Source organism: Musca autumnalis, unplaced genomic scaffold (assembly GCF_047663935.1).
Source record: "Musca autumnalis isolate F117 unplaced genomic scaffold, ASM4766393v1 scaffold_4, whole genome shotgun sequence".
NCBI classification, from domain to species: Eukaryota; Metazoa; Arthropoda; class Insecta; order Diptera; family Muscidae; genus Musca; species Musca autumnalis.
The window spans coordinates 216395621-216414057 of record NW_027411977.1 but is presented as its reverse complement, the minus strand read 5'-3'; the positions used below and the strand labels follow the sequence as shown (position 1 = coordinate 216414057).

At 33.9% G+C, this 18437-nt stretch overlaps 1 protein-coding gene across 9 annotated transcripts in view; it reads right to left on the bottom strand.

Moving 5' to 3' along the window:
- ome (dipeptidyl peptidase 4 omega) overlaps positions 1–18437 on the bottom strand; it is a 561457-nt gene that overhangs the window by 128369 nt on the left and 414651 nt on the right. For 2 of the 9 annotated variants that reach the window (XM_073986476.1, XM_073986482.1), the window contains exon 1: positions 13720–14129. The exons of 5 other annotated variants lie outside the window; for them this stretch is intronic. The gene's annotated coding sequence lies outside the window, so the exon portion shown is untranslated. Of the gene's footprint in view, positions 1–13719; positions 14157–18437 lie in introns of those variants that run through there. 2 more of the 9 variants (XM_073986483.1, XM_073986474.1) reach the window with 2 other exon arrangements.

Here is an 18437-nt window from a genome sequence, read left to right as displayed (position 1 = left end):
TTCTATAGAAAAAGGTCCACTGGTGAACTTTTTCTATAGAAAAAGGTCCACTGGTGAACTTTTTCTATAGAAAAAGGTCCACTGGTGAACTTTTTCTATAGAAAAAGGTCCACTGGTGAACTTTTTCTATAGAAAAAGGTCCACTGGTGAACTTTTTCTATAGAAAAAGGTCCACTGGTGAACTTTTTCTATAGAAAAAGGTCCACTGGTGAACTTTTGCTATAGAAAAAGGTCCACTGGTGAACTTTTTCTATAGCAAAAGGTCCACTGGTGAACTTTTGCTATAGAAAAAGGTCCACTGGTGAACTTTTTCTATAGAAAAAGGTCCACTGGTGAACTTTTTCTATAGAAAAAGGTCCACTGGTGAACTTTTTCTATAGAAAAAGGTCCACCGGTGAACTTTTTCTATAGAAAAAGGTCCACTGGTGAACTTTTTCTATAGAAAAAGGTCCACTGGTGAACCTTTTCTATAAAAAATGTCCATTGGTGAAGTTTTTCTATAGAAAAAGGTCCACTGGTGAACTTTTTCTATAGAAAAAGGTCCACGGTGAAATTTTTTCTATAGAAAAAGGTTTACTGATTAACTTTTCTGTAGAAAACGGTACACTGATGAACTTTTTATATAGAAAAAGGTTCACTGATGAACTTTTTCTATAGAAAAATGTCCTCTGGTGAACTTTTTCTATAGAAAAAGGTCCACTGGGGAACTTTTTCTATAGAAAAAGGTCCACTGGTGAACTTTTTCTATAGAAAAAGGTCCACTGGTGAACTTTTGCTATAGAAAAAGGTCCACTGGTGAACTTTTTCTATAGAAAAAGGTCCACTGGTGAACTTTTTCTATAGAAAAAGGTCCACTGGTGAACCTTTTCTATAAAAAAATGTCCATTGGTGAAGGTCCACGGTGAAATTTTTTCTATAGAAAAAGGTTTACTGATTAACTTTTTCTGTAGAAAACGGTACACTGATGAACTTTTTATATAGAAAAAGGTTCACTGATGAACTTTTTCTATAGAAAAATGTCCTCTGGTGAACTTTTTCTATAGAAAAAGGTCCACTGGGGAACTTTTTCTATAGAAAAAGGTCCACTGGTGAACTTTTTCTATAGAAAAAGGTCCACTGGTGAACTTTTGCTATAGAAAAAGGTCCACTGGTGAACTTTTTCTATAGAAAAAGGTCCACTGGTGAACTTTTTCTATAGAAAAAGGTCCACTGGTGAACTTTTTCTATAGAAAAAGGTCCACTGGTGAACTTTTTCTATAGAAAAAGGTCCACTGGTGAACTTTTTCTATAGAAAAAGGTCCACTGGTGAACTTTTTCTATAGAAAAAGGTCCACTGGTGAAATTTTTCTACAGAAAAAGGTCCACTGGTGAGCTTTATCTATAGCAAAATGTCCACTGCTGAACTTTTTCTATAGAAAAAGGTCCACTGCTGAACTTTTTCTATAGAAAAAGGTCCACTGGTGAAATTTTTCTATAGAAAAATGTCCACTGCTGACAGAGAAAGGTCCACTGCTGAACTTTTTCTATAGAAAAAGATCCACTGGTGAACTTTTTCTATAGAAAAAGATCCACTGGTGAACTTTTTCTATAGAAAAAGGTCCACTGGTGAACTTTTTCTATAGAAAAAGGTCCACTGGTGATTTTTTTCTATAGAAAAAGGTCCACTGGTGAACTTTTTCTATAGAAAAATGTCCACTGGTGAACTTTTTCTATAGAAAAATGACCACTGGTAAACTTTTTCTATAGAAAAATGTCCACTGGTAAAATTTTCCTATAGAAAAAATTTTTTTCTATAGAAAAAGGTCCGCGGGTGAACTTTTTCTATAGAAAAATGTCCACTGGTGAACGTTTCTATAGAAAAAGGTCCACTGGTAAACTTTTTTTTATAGAAAAAGGTCCGCGGGTGAACTTTTTCTATAGAAAAAGGTCCACTGTTGAACTTTTTCTATAGACAAATGTCCACTGCTGAACTTTTTCTATAGAAAAAGGTCCACTGGTGAAATTTTTCTATAGAAAAATGTCCACTGCTGAACTTTTTCTATAGAAAAATGACCACTGGTAAACTTTTTCTATAGAAAAATGTCCACTGGTAAAATTTTCCTATAGAAAAATGTCCCCTGCCGAACTTTTTCTATAGAAAAAGGTCCGCGGGTGAACTTTTTCTATAGAAAAATGTCCACTGGTGAACGTTTCTATAGAAAAAGGTCCACTGGTAAACTTTTTTTATAGAAAAAGGTCCGCGGGTGAACTTTTTCTATAGAAAAAGATCCACTGTTGAACTTTTTCTATAGAAAAAGGTCCACTGATGAACTTTTTCTATAGAAAAAGATTCACTGATGAACTTTTGCCATAGAAAAGGGTTCACTGGTAAACTTTTTCTATAGACCAATGTCCACTGCTGAACTTTTTCTATAGAAAAATTTCCACTGCTGAACTTTTTCTATAGAAAAATGTCCACTGCTGAACTTTTTCTATAGAAAAATGTCCACTGGTGAACGTTTCTATAGAAAAAGGTCCACTGGTAAACTTTTTATATAGAAAAAGGTCCGCGGGTGAACTTTTTCTATAGAAAAAGGTCCACTGTTGAACTTTTTGTATAGAAAAAGGTCCACTGATGAACTTTTTCTATAGAAAAAGATTCACTGATGAACTTTTGCCATAGAAAAGGGTTCACTGGTAAACTTTTTCTATAGAAAAATGTCCACTGGTGAACTTTTTCTATAGAAAAATGTCCACTGGTGAACTTTTTTTTATAGAAAAAGGTCCACTGCTGAACTTTTTCTATAGAAAAAGGTCCACTGGTGAACTTTTTCTATAGAAAAAGGTCCGCTGGTGAACTTTTTCTATAGAAAAAGGTCCACTGGTGAACTTTTTCTATAGAAAAAGGTCCACTGGTGAACTTTTTCTATAGAAAAAGGTCCACTGGTGAACTTTTTCTATAGAAAAAGGTCCACTGGTGAACTTTTTCTATAGAAAAAGGTCCACTGGTGAACTTTTTCTATAGAAAAAGTTCCACTGGTGAACTCTTTCTATAGAAAAATGTCCACTGCTGAACTTTTTCTATAGAAAAATGTCCACTGGTGAACTTTTCTATAGAAAAATGACCACTGGTAAACTTTTTCTATAGTAAAATGTCCACTGGTAAACTTTTTCTATAGAAAAATGTCCACTGGTGAACTTTTTCTATAGAAAAAGGTCCACTGGTGAACTTTTTCTATAGAAAAAGGTCCACTGGTGAACTTTTTCTATAGAAAAAGGTCCACTGGTGAACTTTTTCTATAGAAAAAGGTCCAGTGATGAACTTTTTTCTATAGAAAAAGGTCCACTGGTGATTTTTTTACAGAGAAAGGTCCACTGCTGAACTTTTTCTATAGAAAAAGGTCCACTGCTGAACTTTTTCTATAGAAAAAGGTCCACTGGTGAACTTTTTCTATAGAAAAAGGTCCACTGATGAACTTTTTTCTATAGAAAAAGGTCCACTGGTGAACTTTTTCTATAGAAAAAGGTCCACTGGTGAACTTTTTCTATAGAAAAAGGTCCACTGGTGAACTTTTTCTATAGAAAAAGGTCCACTGGTGAACTTTTTCTATAGAAAAAGGTCCTCTGGTGAACTTTTTCTATAATAAAAGGTCCACTGGTGAACTTTTTCTATAGAAAAAGGTCCACTGGTGAACTTTTTCTATAGAAAAAGGTCCACTGTTGAACTTTTTCTATAGAAAAAGGTCCCCTGGTGAACTTTTTCTATAGAAAAAGGTCCACTGGTAAATTTTTTTACAGAGAAGGGTCCACTTCTGATTTTTTCTATAGAAAAATGTCCACTGGTGAACTTTTTCCATAGGAAAAAGTCCACTGGTGAACTTTTTCTATAGAAAAATGTGCACTGATGAACTTTTTTTACAGAAAAAGGTCCACTGCTGAACTTTTCCTATAGAAAAATGTCCACTGGTAGTCTGTTAAGCACCCTTTTGTTAACCTATAATGATCCCTTTGTGTTAATTTTGAGAGATCACCCCTCTGATCGTTTATAAAGACTTCATTCTGGAAGCCTCTAAAGGCCTCTACTGGTTCCCTGTAAAGACGAACAATCTGGACGCCTTTAATGATCGTCTATAAAACTTCCTTTTGGTCGGCTTTAAAGACCGTCGTCGAATCGGTTATAAAGACTCTATAGAGACTTCCTAGATGTCGCCCTTGAAGACTCCCTTGAGGTCGCCTATAAAGAGCTCCTTAAGCTTGCTTATTAAGACTCCCTTCTTTTCTTTGTTTACTAAGCTTCTGCACATTTTGTCAGTAATAAAAAAACTCTCTTCGTATTGCCTTAAATTATGTTCAGAATACAAAATGAAGTTTTTCGTAACTGCATACACCACTTCTTCGTCGTATTCGAAGAAGAAGAAAAAACCCAATACGTGCTGAAAATTAAAATTACCAAACAAATTTGATTTGCAATTCCGGCAATAAATAAATGGGATTGAATTATGTTTTTCATTTTGGTATTTTTATTTTCTTTCTACGGTTGCGAAGTTGAATTTATCAACAATTATGCATGGCACAAAATGTTTAGTTGATAAAAAGGTTTTTAATTGTAGTTTCAAAACATTTTTTTTAAATATATTAATTATATGAAAAACATATAATTATATAAATTATTTGTTTGTTATTTAACAATAAATTGTTAAATAATTAAAATCATTCATTTGATTAAATAATTGAATTAAATGACAATTTGAATAATTTTTACATACTTCATTTAAATTATTCATTGATTTTTTTATGAATCGCATGGCGAGATCAGCTTTATTGTTTGAAGGCAAATATTTCTCCAAATAAATCTCAAAGTAAAATAAAAATTCCAAAATTCTTTTAATTATGCATTTTGTAGAAATGCACACAAAACGACCACGTCAATAGTGACCCTTTTTGCCCTACCCCATCCCCTTCAAGTCACTCGGCTTTTTGGGCTAAATAATTTAGTAATTTGTGTCTATTCCCTCCCACCCTTCTCTTAATGAAATAATGAAATAATTCATTCATTATAAGTTTTCCTTCCTTTGAACTCCTTCCCCTACCCCGTAACCAAATCTTATGGTCCTTAAGGCCTTGTGGAATATATTTTAAAACAATTATGAGAATTTTTTCTTTATTCTCATATTATCCTTAAACTGACCTTTAACAGAGATATTAACGCAACAACAACGACAACAAGAAGAAAAAAAAAACAGTCGAATGTCATCATTTTATTATTAAAACCCCTTGAGGATTGTGTCACAGATAGCGAGAGAGAGGATAATTGTAAACGGTTTAACAAATACGTTTTACTTGCCGTTGTCGAACGAACCATCACAAGGAAGTCAAAGGGCAAGGTAAGCAGGACAGAGAGTAAGAACGACAGATAGAGGAGGTGAAAAGCGGTACATTCACAATTTTTGTGAACTTGACATAATTTATGATTTTTTCATTTTTTGGTTTGTTGTTGTGCCCAATTTTTTTTTGTTCTGTAATTTCATGTCATTGGGTGATTGTTGTTGGTTTTTATTTAATTGTACACTCGAGAGAAATTTCTCAGTGGATAAAAATATTTAATTAAAACATTCAACAAGAAAAATTAAATGTGGCAAATGAAACAGAAGTTGCCAAGAAGAGAACCTATATAGAGAACATAAGGCATGATTATAGACGACCCGAAGGAAATCGTTTTGGACAACCTAAGGGAAATGTTTATAGACGACCAGAAGGGAGTCTTATAGACTACCAGAGTTTTTTTCTATAGAAAAAACTTTACAAGTGGTCTTCTTTCTATAAAAAAAAAATTCACAGATGGGCCTTATAGAAAAAATTCAAAAGTGGAAATTTGTGAATAGAGGTCAGTGTGTATATTTTTACGAAGAATGTTCACAAGTGGACTTTTTCTATAGAAAAAAGTTCACCAGGGGACTTTTTCTATAGAAAAACGTGCACCAGATGACTTTTTCTATAGAAAAAAGTCTACCAGTGGACTTTTTCTATAGAAAAAAGTCTACCAGTGGACTTTTTCTATAGAAAAAAGTTCACCAGTGGACTTTTTCTATAGAAAAAAGTGCGCCAGTGGACTTTTTTATAGAAAAACGTGCACCAGTGGACTTCTTCTATAGAAAAACGTTCACCAGTGGACTTTTTCTATAGAAAAAAGTTCACCAGTGGACTTTTTCTATAGAAAAAATTCACCAGTGGATTTTTTTATAGAAAAACGTGCCCCAGTGGACTCTTTCTACAAAAAAACGTTCACCAGTGGACTATTTCTATAGAAAAACGTTCACCAGTGGACTTTTTCTATAGAAAAACGTATACCAGTGGACTTTTTTCTATGGAAAAAAGTTCACCAGTGGACTTTTTCTATAGAAAAACGTTCACCAGTTGACTTTTTCTATAGAAAAAAGTGCACCAGTGGATGAAAAGTGGAAATTTTTCTACAGAAAAAGTGTACAGTGCTCTGAAAAAATTAAATAATTCCCGTTTGGTGATCTGAAAAAAAATTCTTAAAAATCCCCGTTTGGTGGCCTGAGAAAAAAATTCTGGTTTAGTTTTCTTAAAAAAATCTTCAAAAATCAACGTCTTGTGGTCTGACAAAAAGTCTTCAGAAAATCCACGTCTGATGGTGTAAAAAATTTTTTTCTTTAAAACAGTCGGAAAAAATTATTCTTAAAAAAATCCCCGTTTGACAGTTTGAAAAAATCTTAAAAAATCCCCATTTGGTGGCCTGAAAAAAAATTTAATAAATCCAAGTTTTGTGGTCTGAAAAAAAATTCTTTAAAAAATCCACGTATATTTTTACGGAGAATGATCATAAGTGGACTTTTTCTATAGAAAAAAGTTCAGCAGTGGACTTTTTCTGTAGAAAAAAGTTCACCAGTGGACTTTTTCTATAGAAAAAAGTTCACCAGTGGACTTTTTCTATAGAAAAAATTCACCAGTGGATTTTTTTTATAGAAAAACGTTCACCAGTGGGCTATTTCTATAGAAAAACGTTCACCAGTGGACTTTTTCTATAGAAAAACGTATACCAGTGGACTTTTTCTATAGAAAAACGTATACCAGTGGACTTTTTTCTATGGAAAAAAGTTCACCAGTGGACTTTTTCTATAGAAAAACGTTCACCAGTTGACTTTTTCTATAGAAAAAAGTGCACCAGTGGACGTTTTCTATAGAAAAAGTTCAACAGTGTATATTTTTCTTTAGATGAAAAGTGGAAATTTTTCTACAGAAAAAGTGTACAGTGGTCTGAAAAAAATTAAATAATTCCCGTTTGGTGATCTGAAAAAAAAATTCTTAAAAATCCCCGTTTGGTGGCCTGGGAAAAAAATTCTGGTTTAGTTGTCTTAAAAAAATCTTCAAAAATCCACGTTTTGTGGTCTGAAAAAAAAGTCTTCAGAAAATCCACGTTTGATGGTGTAAACCAATTTTTTCTTTAAAACAGTCTGAAAAAATTATTCTTAAAAAAATCCCCGTTTGACAGTTTGAAAAAATCTTAAAAAAATCCCCATTTGGTGGCCTGAAAAAATTTTTAATAAATCCACGTTTTGTGGTCTGAAAAAAAAAAAATTCTTTAAAAAATCCACGTTTTGTGGTGTGAAAAAATTTTCTTTAAAATTGTCTGAAAAAATACTGTTAAAAAAGGCTGAAAAAAATCTTAAAATCTTAGAACCCACGTCCTTGAAAACATATCAAAAAAAAATGTTGTCACGGCGTGTTAGCGTTCAAAGCCAAAACTCATAACTTCAAAGGCAGCGCAAAAAAGCGTTTGTCGTGAAGAAAATACATTTTAGCAGCCAAATATCCGCGTAAATGTATAAAACACATTTGCATTTGAAAAAACGAAAAGTTCTAGAACAGAGAAGCCATTACATAGTCGATACGTCTGAAGATCTGCTTTACCACCAGTGAAAGCAGGTAACGTTATTTGGTGACTAATTTCCGATCATCAAGCTTAACTCTAAATGATAAAATTAATTAAAAAATCCCCGTTTGTTAGTCTGAAAATATCTTAAAAAATCCCCGTTTGGTGGTCTGAAAAAAATTTCTTCAAAACATCCGCGTTTGGTGGTCTGAAAAAAATTTCTTCAAAACATACACGTTTAGTGGTAAGAAAAACATATTTTAAGAATCAAAAAATATTTTTTTAAAAAAATCCAAAACAAAATATTCTGTAAGAACCCAAATTTTGTGGTTTATAAAAAATATTCTTTAAAAATCCAAAAAAAAATCTTAAAAAGTCCACATTTTGTGATTTAAAAAAATATTCTTTAAAATTCCAAAAAAAGTATTCTTTAAAAAATCCACATTTTATGGATTTTAATAAATAAACATATTCTTTAAGAATCCCAAATTTGTGCTCTGAAAAAAAATTCTTTAAAAAATCCACATTTTATAGATTTTAATAAATAAAAAACCCAAAACAAAAATATTCTTTAAGAATCCCCATTTTGCGCTCTAAAAAAAATTGTTTAAAAATCCACATTTTATGTATTTTAATAAATAAAACAAGTAAAAAGTCGTTAAGTTCGGCCGGACCGAACTTTTTATACCCTCCACCATAAAATAGTCTTAATTAAAATGGAATAATTAGGGTCCTTTCACAATTTTAGGTGGAACAACTTTTCGACAATGGATTGACTCCTACTGCCTCCCACTATTGCTTAAATTACACTGTGAGCACAAATGTTGGGGCAGAGATATTTCCTTTTGGAGATGAAAGCCCTTGGTGTGTGTATATTAAAAACCCCGAAGAACAGATGCGCCGTGAGTCGAACTTCCGCGTTATGGCGTGATGAAGTTTTTACAAGAGACCCTGTAAGCCATCATGAATTAGCATTATATCTTTGTTTGTTGTTTCTGTAGAGCACTTAAGCAACAGTAAACAAAGATATAACGCTAATTCCTGATGGCCCACATGGTCTCTAACAAAAATTTCATCACGCCATAACGCGGAAGTTCGACTCACGGCGGATCTGCCCTTCGGGCTTCATAATATACTCACCAAGACCTTTCTTCTCCAAGAGGAATTTTCCGTGCCCCAGACTTTCACCTCCATTTTAAAACCTCAATAATGGACCCATATTGACGAATTTTAGTGAAGAAATTTTGTGACCACTGAAAATTCCCGAAAATCGGGAGGTACAGTTATATGGGGGATATATCAAAACATGAACCTATATTGACGATTATTTTTGAATAGACAAAATTGTAGCTAAAATTCTCAAAATACCGATCATTACAGTTAGTTCGGTTAAAAGTTGCAGCTAAAATACTCAAAATACCGAAAATTGGGAGATACCGTTATATGGGGGCTATACCAAAACATGGACCTAGGTTGACGATGTTTCGTTGGAGATGTTTTATGACCACTGAGAACTTCAAATGTCAAATTACAGCTATTTCGGTTAAAAACTGTAGCTAAAATTCTCAAAATACCGAAAATCGGTAGGTACCGTTATATGGGGGCTATAACAAAACATGGACCTATGTTGACGATGTTTGGTGGAGATGTTTCATGACTACTGAAAACCTCAGACGGCAAATTACAGCAAGTTCGGTTAAAAATTGTAGCTAAAATTCTCAAAATACCGAAAATCGGGAGGTACCGTTATATGGGAACTATACCAAAACATGGACCTATGTTGACGATGTTTCGTGGAGATGTTTCGTGACCACTGAGAACCTCAAATGTCAAATTACAGCTAGTTCGGTTAAAAATTGTAACTAAAATGCTCAAAATACCGAAAATCGGGAGGTACGGTTATAAGGGGGCCATACCAAAACATGGACCTATGTTGACGATGTTTGGTGGAGATGTTTCATGACCACTGAGAATCTCAAATGTCAAATTGCAGATAGTTCGGTTACAAATTGTGGCTAAAATTCTCAAAATACCGAAAATCGGGAGGTACCGTTATATGGGGGCTATACCAAAATATGGACCTATGTTGACGATGATTCGTGGAGATATTTCATGACCACTGAGAACCTCAAAATAAGTTTTAAAGAATTTTTTTCAACGACCCATCGACCATTAATCGTTGATTTTTATAAGATTTTTTTAACGACCACCATCGACCAATTAGCGCGAATTTTTAAAGAATTTTTTTCAAGGAACCATCTCCAATAAGTTTAGATTTTTTAAGAATTATTTCAACGACCACCATCGACCAATAAGTGTGGATTTTTAAAGAATTTTTTCAACGACCACCATCGACCAATAAGCGTGGATTTTTTTAAGAATTATTTCAATGACCCAATGAGCAATAATCGTTGATTTTTTTAAAGAAATGTGTCCTAAATTTGTATTGGTCTATTGGTGGTTGAAAAAATACAAATCCACGTTTATTCTTCAATAGGTCCTAAGGAAAAATGTCTTTAAAAAATCCATGTTTATTTTTGAATTTTCTTTAAAAAATCCACGTTTGTTGTTGAATGTGTCTTGGAAAAATCTTTAAAAAAATCCACGTTTATTGCTCAAAGGGTCCTAGGATGGGTGCTTAGGAAAAATTTCTTAAAAAGGTCTTAGGAAAAATTTCTTTAAAAAAATCCACGTTTATTGGTCAAAGGTTCCTTAGGAAACATTTCTTAAAAAAATGGTCCTAAGGAAAATTTTATTTAAAAAATCCACGTTTATTGCTGAATGGGTCCTAAGGAAAAATTTCTTTAAAAAATGCACGTTTATTCCACAATGGATCTTCGGAAAATTTTCTTTAAACCATCCACGTTTGTCCATGGGTTCTAAGGGAAATTTTCTTAAAAGAGAAAGAAAGAATTTTACTTAAAAAGTCCACGTTTATTGCAGAAAAATTTAAAAAACACACGATTATTGGAAAACGTTCTTAAAAAACCAATGATTATTTGGAAAAATGTAAAAAAATAATAATCCACGATCACTAAAAAAATTCTTTTAAAAATCCCCGTTTACTAAAAAAATTCTTTTAAAAATCCCCGTTTACTAAAAAAATTCTTGACAAAATCCACGTTTATTGAAAAGAAATCTTTAAAATATCCGCAAGTTATTGAAAAGAAATCTTTAAAATATCCGCGTTTATTGAGGAAAATTTCTTTAAAAAATCCACGTTTATTGGAAAAAATTTTCTTTAAAAAATCCACGTTTATTCGAAAAAATTTTCTTTAAAAAATCCACGTTTATTGGAAAAAATTTTCTTTAAAAATCCACGTTTATTGAAAAAAAATTTCGAATTAATTCTCTTTCGAGTTGAGCTATTTAGACCTAATAGGTACATTGAAAAATTAGGAATCCACCGAAGTCCCACACATTCAACCACTATGCTACGTTTCACGGGTGGTTAGACCGATCATCAGGCATATTGAATGGTGTTTTTTAGTGGGTGGACGAAAAAAAATTTTCTTTAAAAAATCCACGTTTATTGGAAAAAATTTTCTTTAAAAAATCCACGTTTATTGGAAAAAATTTTCTTTAAAAAATCCACGTTTATTGGAAAAAATTTTCTTTAAAAAATCCACGTTTATTGGAAAAAATTTTCTTTAAAAAAATCCACGTTTATTGGAAAAAATTTTCTTTAAAAAATCCACGTTTATTGGAAAAAATTTCTTTAAAAAATCCACGTTTATTGGAAAAAATTTTCTTTAAAAAATCCACGTTTATTGGGAAAAATTTTCTATAAAAAAAATCCACGTTTATTGGAAAAAATTTTCTTTAAAAAATCCCCGTTTACTGAAAAAAATGCTTTACAAAATCTACGTTTATTGAAAAAAATTTTTAAAAATCCACGTTTATTAAAAAAACCTTTAAAAATCCATGTTCAATGGAAATAATTTCTTTAAAAAATCCACGTTTATTGAAAAAGATTTCAATAAAAAACACGTTTATTGGAAAAAATTTCTTTAAAAAATCCAGATCTATTGGAAAAAAATTCTTTAAAAAATGCACGTTTATTATAAAACAAATCTTAAAAAATTTGAAAAAAAAAAACTTAAAAAACCCAGGTTTATTGCTCAATGGGTCTTAGAAAGAAAAATCGACCTTTATTGCTCAATGGGTCCTAAGCAAAATTTCTTTAAAAAATCCCTGTTTGTGGGTCAATGGGTGTTTGATGACTATATGTTATCACCTTTGAAATTTAACATAAAAAATATATTTTTAATAATTTTAATCAATTTCTATCTTTACGATATTGATTTCACTTGAGAACTCGTTTTACTGTTGCTTTCAACTCTTTGCCTGATAAAATTCTGAAAATCTTTGTTTTGCGTAATTTATAAATGTATTTTGAGTCGACACACCACAAAATGTTATTAACCCTGGCATTTAATGAAAGCGTAACGAAAATGATATTTGAGCTAATACAATTGAGATTAAGCAAAGTTAAATGTCGTTACAGACACCTTTCGGATCCGGTTAAAATTTTTAATATAGGTATGGCTTGCTACCCTGATCACAACGATATATAGTTTCCCTGGGCGCAGGTTCCTACTTCCCGAGTTATGGGTCTTGACTTTTTTCGGAAATGTTTTATTTCAACACAATATGTCAGGGGTGGCTCCTGAAGTATGGCCTTCGCCCCGGAAAACAATATATCGTTGTAATAAGGGTACCAAGGACTAGCTATGCTAAAAATTTCAACCGAATTCGGTAGGTGCACCTAAACAACATACTCGTAAAGGCGATAAAGTAAAAATCACCGAAAAAATCAAGGTACATATCTCGGGAAGTATGAACCTTCCCCTGGAAATCTATATACCGTTGTAATCAGGGTACCAAGGATTACTTATGGTAAAAATTTCAAGCCAATCCGAGAGGTGTTCCTAAACGATATCTGTTCCTATTTTGTTTTTCTTTGGAAGACCATTCGAAAGAAGTTCCACCAGAGAAACATAATATCTAAATTTTCTATTGCACAAAAATGAAATTCTTTGCAGTTTTTCTTTAGATGAAATCATTTTTGTCACATTAATTATCACTGGCGCCAATATCATTGTAATGACGGTGATGATGATGTTGCTTGCCATCGTCATCATCATCATCATCATTGGCATAAACATTATGAAAACATGTACGCACATGTGTTTAGCTTTCTTTCTCTTTGTGATAAATTTTTAATAAATAATATTTAATTTTGTTTATTTATAAAATAAATATTTTCAATTGTTTTAAGTTCAAGCATTATTTTTGTTTAAATAAACATCCGTTGGTGAGCGAGTGAGTGGTTGATTTAAAACGCTTGCAAAATTTACTTAGAGCAACAAAACAAAACTTTATTTGTTTTAATAAGTTGTGTTGGCCAGGTTGGTTGCTGGCTTTGGATTCGATTGCTTGGAAATGCATTCATTGTTTGTTTGCCATTATTATGATGCATATTTTATAAAATGGTCTTGTTGTTATTGTTTTTGGTTCAATGCAGAAGGTCATTCATAAAAAAAACTTGGAGGAGATACTTAGGAAGCCAAGTTGGTGGGCGGTTGGCTGGTAATTTAAACCGACCGCAAGCTAAACAAACCAAGCAAGGCAACTGCAGCCATCAGCATGCATGCCTTCCTCACTCCACTAAGAAACGGGTTTAACAGGAATGTACCAAGAAACACATTTATCATTGATTTGTTGTTGCTGTTTGCTGATTAACATTTCATTTCAAGCAAAAATATTTTTACGCGAAAAAACGAAAACCCTTCAATAAACTTCACTTTTTAAAAATATATTTTTATTTTTATTATTTTTCTTACGTTGCCGTTTCTCTGTGATTTTTCTTCTTCACAATTCCACAACTTGGACTTGGGATGTTTTAATTATTTCATTGGCTCTTAATTAAAAAAACTCCCGAAATTAACACCGTTTCGCGAACGCGTCACTTTCCTTACGTGTTTATTTAATGTGTGTTACGACGACTTTACGCGTTTTATTACTCCTTTTTTATTAAGGAAACAAATTCACAACCAAAAAAATTAACTTAAAATGTTACTCTATAATTAATTGCATCCAAAATAACGTAAACAAACAAACGAATAGACGACAGATGTGAAAACAGGGGGAAAAACAGGTGGACGACACGACGACGACAATGTTTTGTTTTAGCGCCACCTAAATTAAACAAAAAACAACCGTTTGTCTTCGACACCAAAAGGCAACTGAAAACATTGGGGTCTGGCTTGCACGTTAGGCCAGTGCCAGAAAAAAACAGGCATAAACAAAACAAAACAAAGCCAGCCAGCCAGTCAGTAGTAGTAGGCTCCAAACACACAACGATGTGCCACGATGTATAACATCGTGTAAACAAGGCACTTGGATTTTTATTCTCCATAAAACCGTTGTTCTTTGGCCCAGCACAAACACGACACTCAACAGTTATTTGGGGCCACGAAATTCTCTCCCTCTACACAACAGAAAGAGAGATGAGCCCCAATGTGGATTGTATTTGCACTCCACATGAAAAAAGAAAACAAAACAAAACATGCAGTTATTGACTAACCCATGAGACTAACTAACTAAGAGAGTATTTAACCGAGAGTAAATAAATAACAGTTAAAGAGATAAATAAATTTCCATTGCAATGCAAAAATAGAGACATTGTTAGTAGAAATTAATACGATGAATAATCATGAAGCCATTTGGAGCAAAAAAAAAACAACACCAACAACTAAACAACATGTTAAAGAGTTTGACTTTAATTAAATCGGGATTATCTTATATAACAACAACAACAACAATAATAACTGCTACTGCCATTAAGTGCATTCCTCAATTAAGCGACACAGTGGGTTGAATGGAAAAAAATATTATTAATGTAATAAATTATTTTGGCAGCCCTAATAAACGTTGTGAAGGGGAAAATAGTGAGGTTGGCGGCTTAAAAAAGGGTTAAAGGCAAATCGTATGTGCTGTACATTTCTTGCATTCTGACACAGTGCGTGTAATGTGCATCTTGATGTCACACATCAAAAATACTAATGATGCCTCTGGTCGTTTTAGTGAATATACTGTACTAGCAAATGCCCGCTACTTCGTATGCGGAAAGGGAACAAAATATATATAAACAATATTTAATACGGGAATGGTGAATATTGGAGATTCTCCTGTACTAAGACCTATTTTTATTACCAATATTTTTTTCGATTGTAGTCAGAATTTACAAAAAAAAAAATCTGCCGCATCGCATCCCTACACAACTACCATATTTTTTATTTCGAATTTCCAAAACTACGTATCATATTGCAAATTTCAGATTTGACTCCTGGTTTTAACCCTTCGCTAACACAGCATTCCCTTCCAGTACGAATTTCCAAACACTAAACTTTATCTCACGCCTTCACAACAACAATCACGCACATTTACAATGCAAGGTTCTAGCTTTAGCGGTTTCGCCCAGAACCCGAATAGGTCCGTTAAATTTTCGGCATTCAAAATGGCCATAAAAATCCAGATTTTCGTATATCCCCATTTTTTGAAGGCATTTCAATTTAGGATTTTTTAATATCAGAGGGTAAATACCTTCTAGTTGACAAAATTGTCGCATTGGACCACGTTTTCAAATTTACATACCAAAGCGGTCACAACAAAAAACATTTTTTTTGAAAAGATACTTCACGTTTAACTACTTAATTTCAGTAAATTATTTAGAAACTCCTTGGCGTTAACATCAAATCAATGGAACAATATTCAGTACAATTTTTCAAACTCAGATCTTTGTCTCAAATTTTAGAGCGATCTTAATAACAAATATTTTTCCATTTCGTATTTTTTGTACAAATAGCGTATTTCCAAATTATATAATCCCAGCTTTGTTGTGGGCCACCGTGGTGCAATGGTTAGTACGTCCGCCTTGCACTCAGAGGGTCTGCGGTTCGAATCCCAGGCCAAGCAACATCAAATTTTCAACGTTGGCAAAATTCCCCTCAGTAATGCTGGCGACATTTCCTGAGTATTTCAGCCATGTAAAGCTTCTCTATAAAGTGGCGTCGTAAGACACGCCGATCGGACTCGGCAATAAAAAGTAGGTCCCATATCATTGAGCCAATATGAATCGGCGTGCACTCATTGATATGAGAGAAGTCTCCCTTGTCCCATCTGGGATGTTTGTGGAACAATTATATGATAGCTTTATTCCTACACCCAACACCAAATTTAGTACCTTAACTATTTAAAATGGTTTCGGTACCAACATGTTACCCAACTTTTCGTACACATAGGTAAACGTTTCAAAAATTACTTCGTTATATTCAAAATTTATCCTAACCCCAATTCACTTTTCCAGTTTTACCAGTTCCCCTGAAATCCATTTGAGGACTATATGGTTCGAATTTCTAAAAACCTTTCTTTGCTACTCTCCATCAGCGACCATCATTACAAATTTCAGGATTCCAGCTCAATCCGTTTACCCAAATCCGAATTGTACTAAATTTAGTACCATTTAGAACTTTTCGTGCACTTATAGTTCGAATTTCCAAAAATCTTTCATTATTACTCTCCACCATTGACCCTTATTTCAAATTTCAGGATTCTAGCTCCACCCATTCACCCAAATCCAAATTGTACTAAATTTAGTACCATTTAGTACTTTTCGTACCCTTATAGTTCGAATTTACAAAAACCTTTCATTTTTACTGTCACTGATGAAGACCCTCATTCCAAATGTCTGTATTCCAGCTCAATCCGTTCACCCAAATCAAAATTTTACTAAATTTAGTACCATTTAGTAATTTTTTATATCCTTGTAATTCGAATTTCCAAAAACCTTTCTTTTTACTCTCCATCAGTGACCTTCATTCCAAATATCAGGATTCCAGCTCTATTCGTTCACCCAAACCCAAATTGTACTAAATTTAGTACCATTTAGTACTTTTCGTGAACTTATGGTTCGAATTTCTAAAAACCTTTCTTTGCTACTCTCCATCAGCGACCCTCGTTACAAATTTCAGGATTCCAGCTCAATCCGTTCACCCAAATCCGAAATGTACTAAATTTAGTACCATTTAGAACTTTTCGTGCACTTATAGTTCGAATTTCCAAAAATCTTCCTTTGACCCTAATTTCAAATTTCAGGATTCTAGCTCCATCCGTTCACCCAAATCAAATTGTATCAAAATTGTACTAAATTTAGTATCATTTAGTACTTTTCGTACCCTTATAGTTCGAATATACAAAAACCTTTCATTGTTACTCTACATCAGTGACCCTCATTCCAAATATCTGTATTCCAGCTCAATCCGTTCACCCAAATCAAAATTGTACTAAATTTAGTAGCATTTAGTACTTTTCGTACCCTTCCAGTTCGAATTTCCAAAAACCCTTTGGTACATCTTTCCTACACTCCATCAGCGACCTTCATTCCAAATCTCTAACGTTTCGCCAAATACAAACGGTACCATATTTAGTACCTTTTAGTACTTTTCGTATACTTCTAGGTCGAATTTCCAAAAACCCAGCCTTATCTCACCCCTACACACCAACAGCAACCTACACCCACAATTTCAACTTTCTAGCTTCAGCGGTTTCGTCTGGGCGCTGATGAATCAGCCAGTCAATCAGTCAGTCAGTCACTCACCTCACTACTCTTTTATATTTATAGATTGTTGTTGTTGTTGTAACAGTGTTTTATTATTATGTTTGTATGTTCGTTCTCCTGTTCAATCTGGCTCTGGGTCTATCTCCAGTTCCAGGAAGTTGGCTACTTCGATGGGATGTAACCACAGATCCACTGGAGTCAGATGAGTAGGCTTGGCGGGGAAATTGAATAGGTGCCAATAGGAATTTAGGCGACTGCCTAGAGCATGAATATCCTTCTTGATATGCCTGGGTGTATCGGTGGCCAGCAGATGGTGATTGGGATGGCTCTCACTGTAACACCCGACCAAGTACTGCAACGATAGCATCTCATTATGTTGTCGTACTGGAAGAATCTTTGCCTCCTCATGTAGATGGTCCACTGTAGATTTGAGGAGGCAACCTGTTGCTGTTCTCAGTGCGGCGTTCTGACAAATTTGAATCTTATCCCACTGCGTGTCACATAAATTCGGGGACCAAACTGGCGCCGCATAGCTTACCACAAACCGACCTATCGTTTTATACGTGGTCAACAAGGTTTCTTTATCTGCACCCCAAATGCTGCCGGCTAGGGACTTGAGGACCTTGTTCCTACATTTCAGTTTATCACAGATAGCTGTGGCATGCGCGGACGACGTGAAAGTGGTGTCGAATGTGACCCCAAGAATTTTGGGGCAGTTTGTGGTCGGAATTCTGCTGCCATCGACCCTGATATTCAACTCTCTTCTATACTGCGCCGTCCATGTGGTGAACAGAGTGGCCGTCGATTTAGTGGCGGAAATCTGCATATTCCTCGCGTGGAAAAAGGTGGCAAGATCGGCTAAATAGGAGTTCAGTCTCTCACAGATGTCATCAGGGTAGGTACCTGACGCCAGGATTGTACAATCATCCGAATACGTTGCGA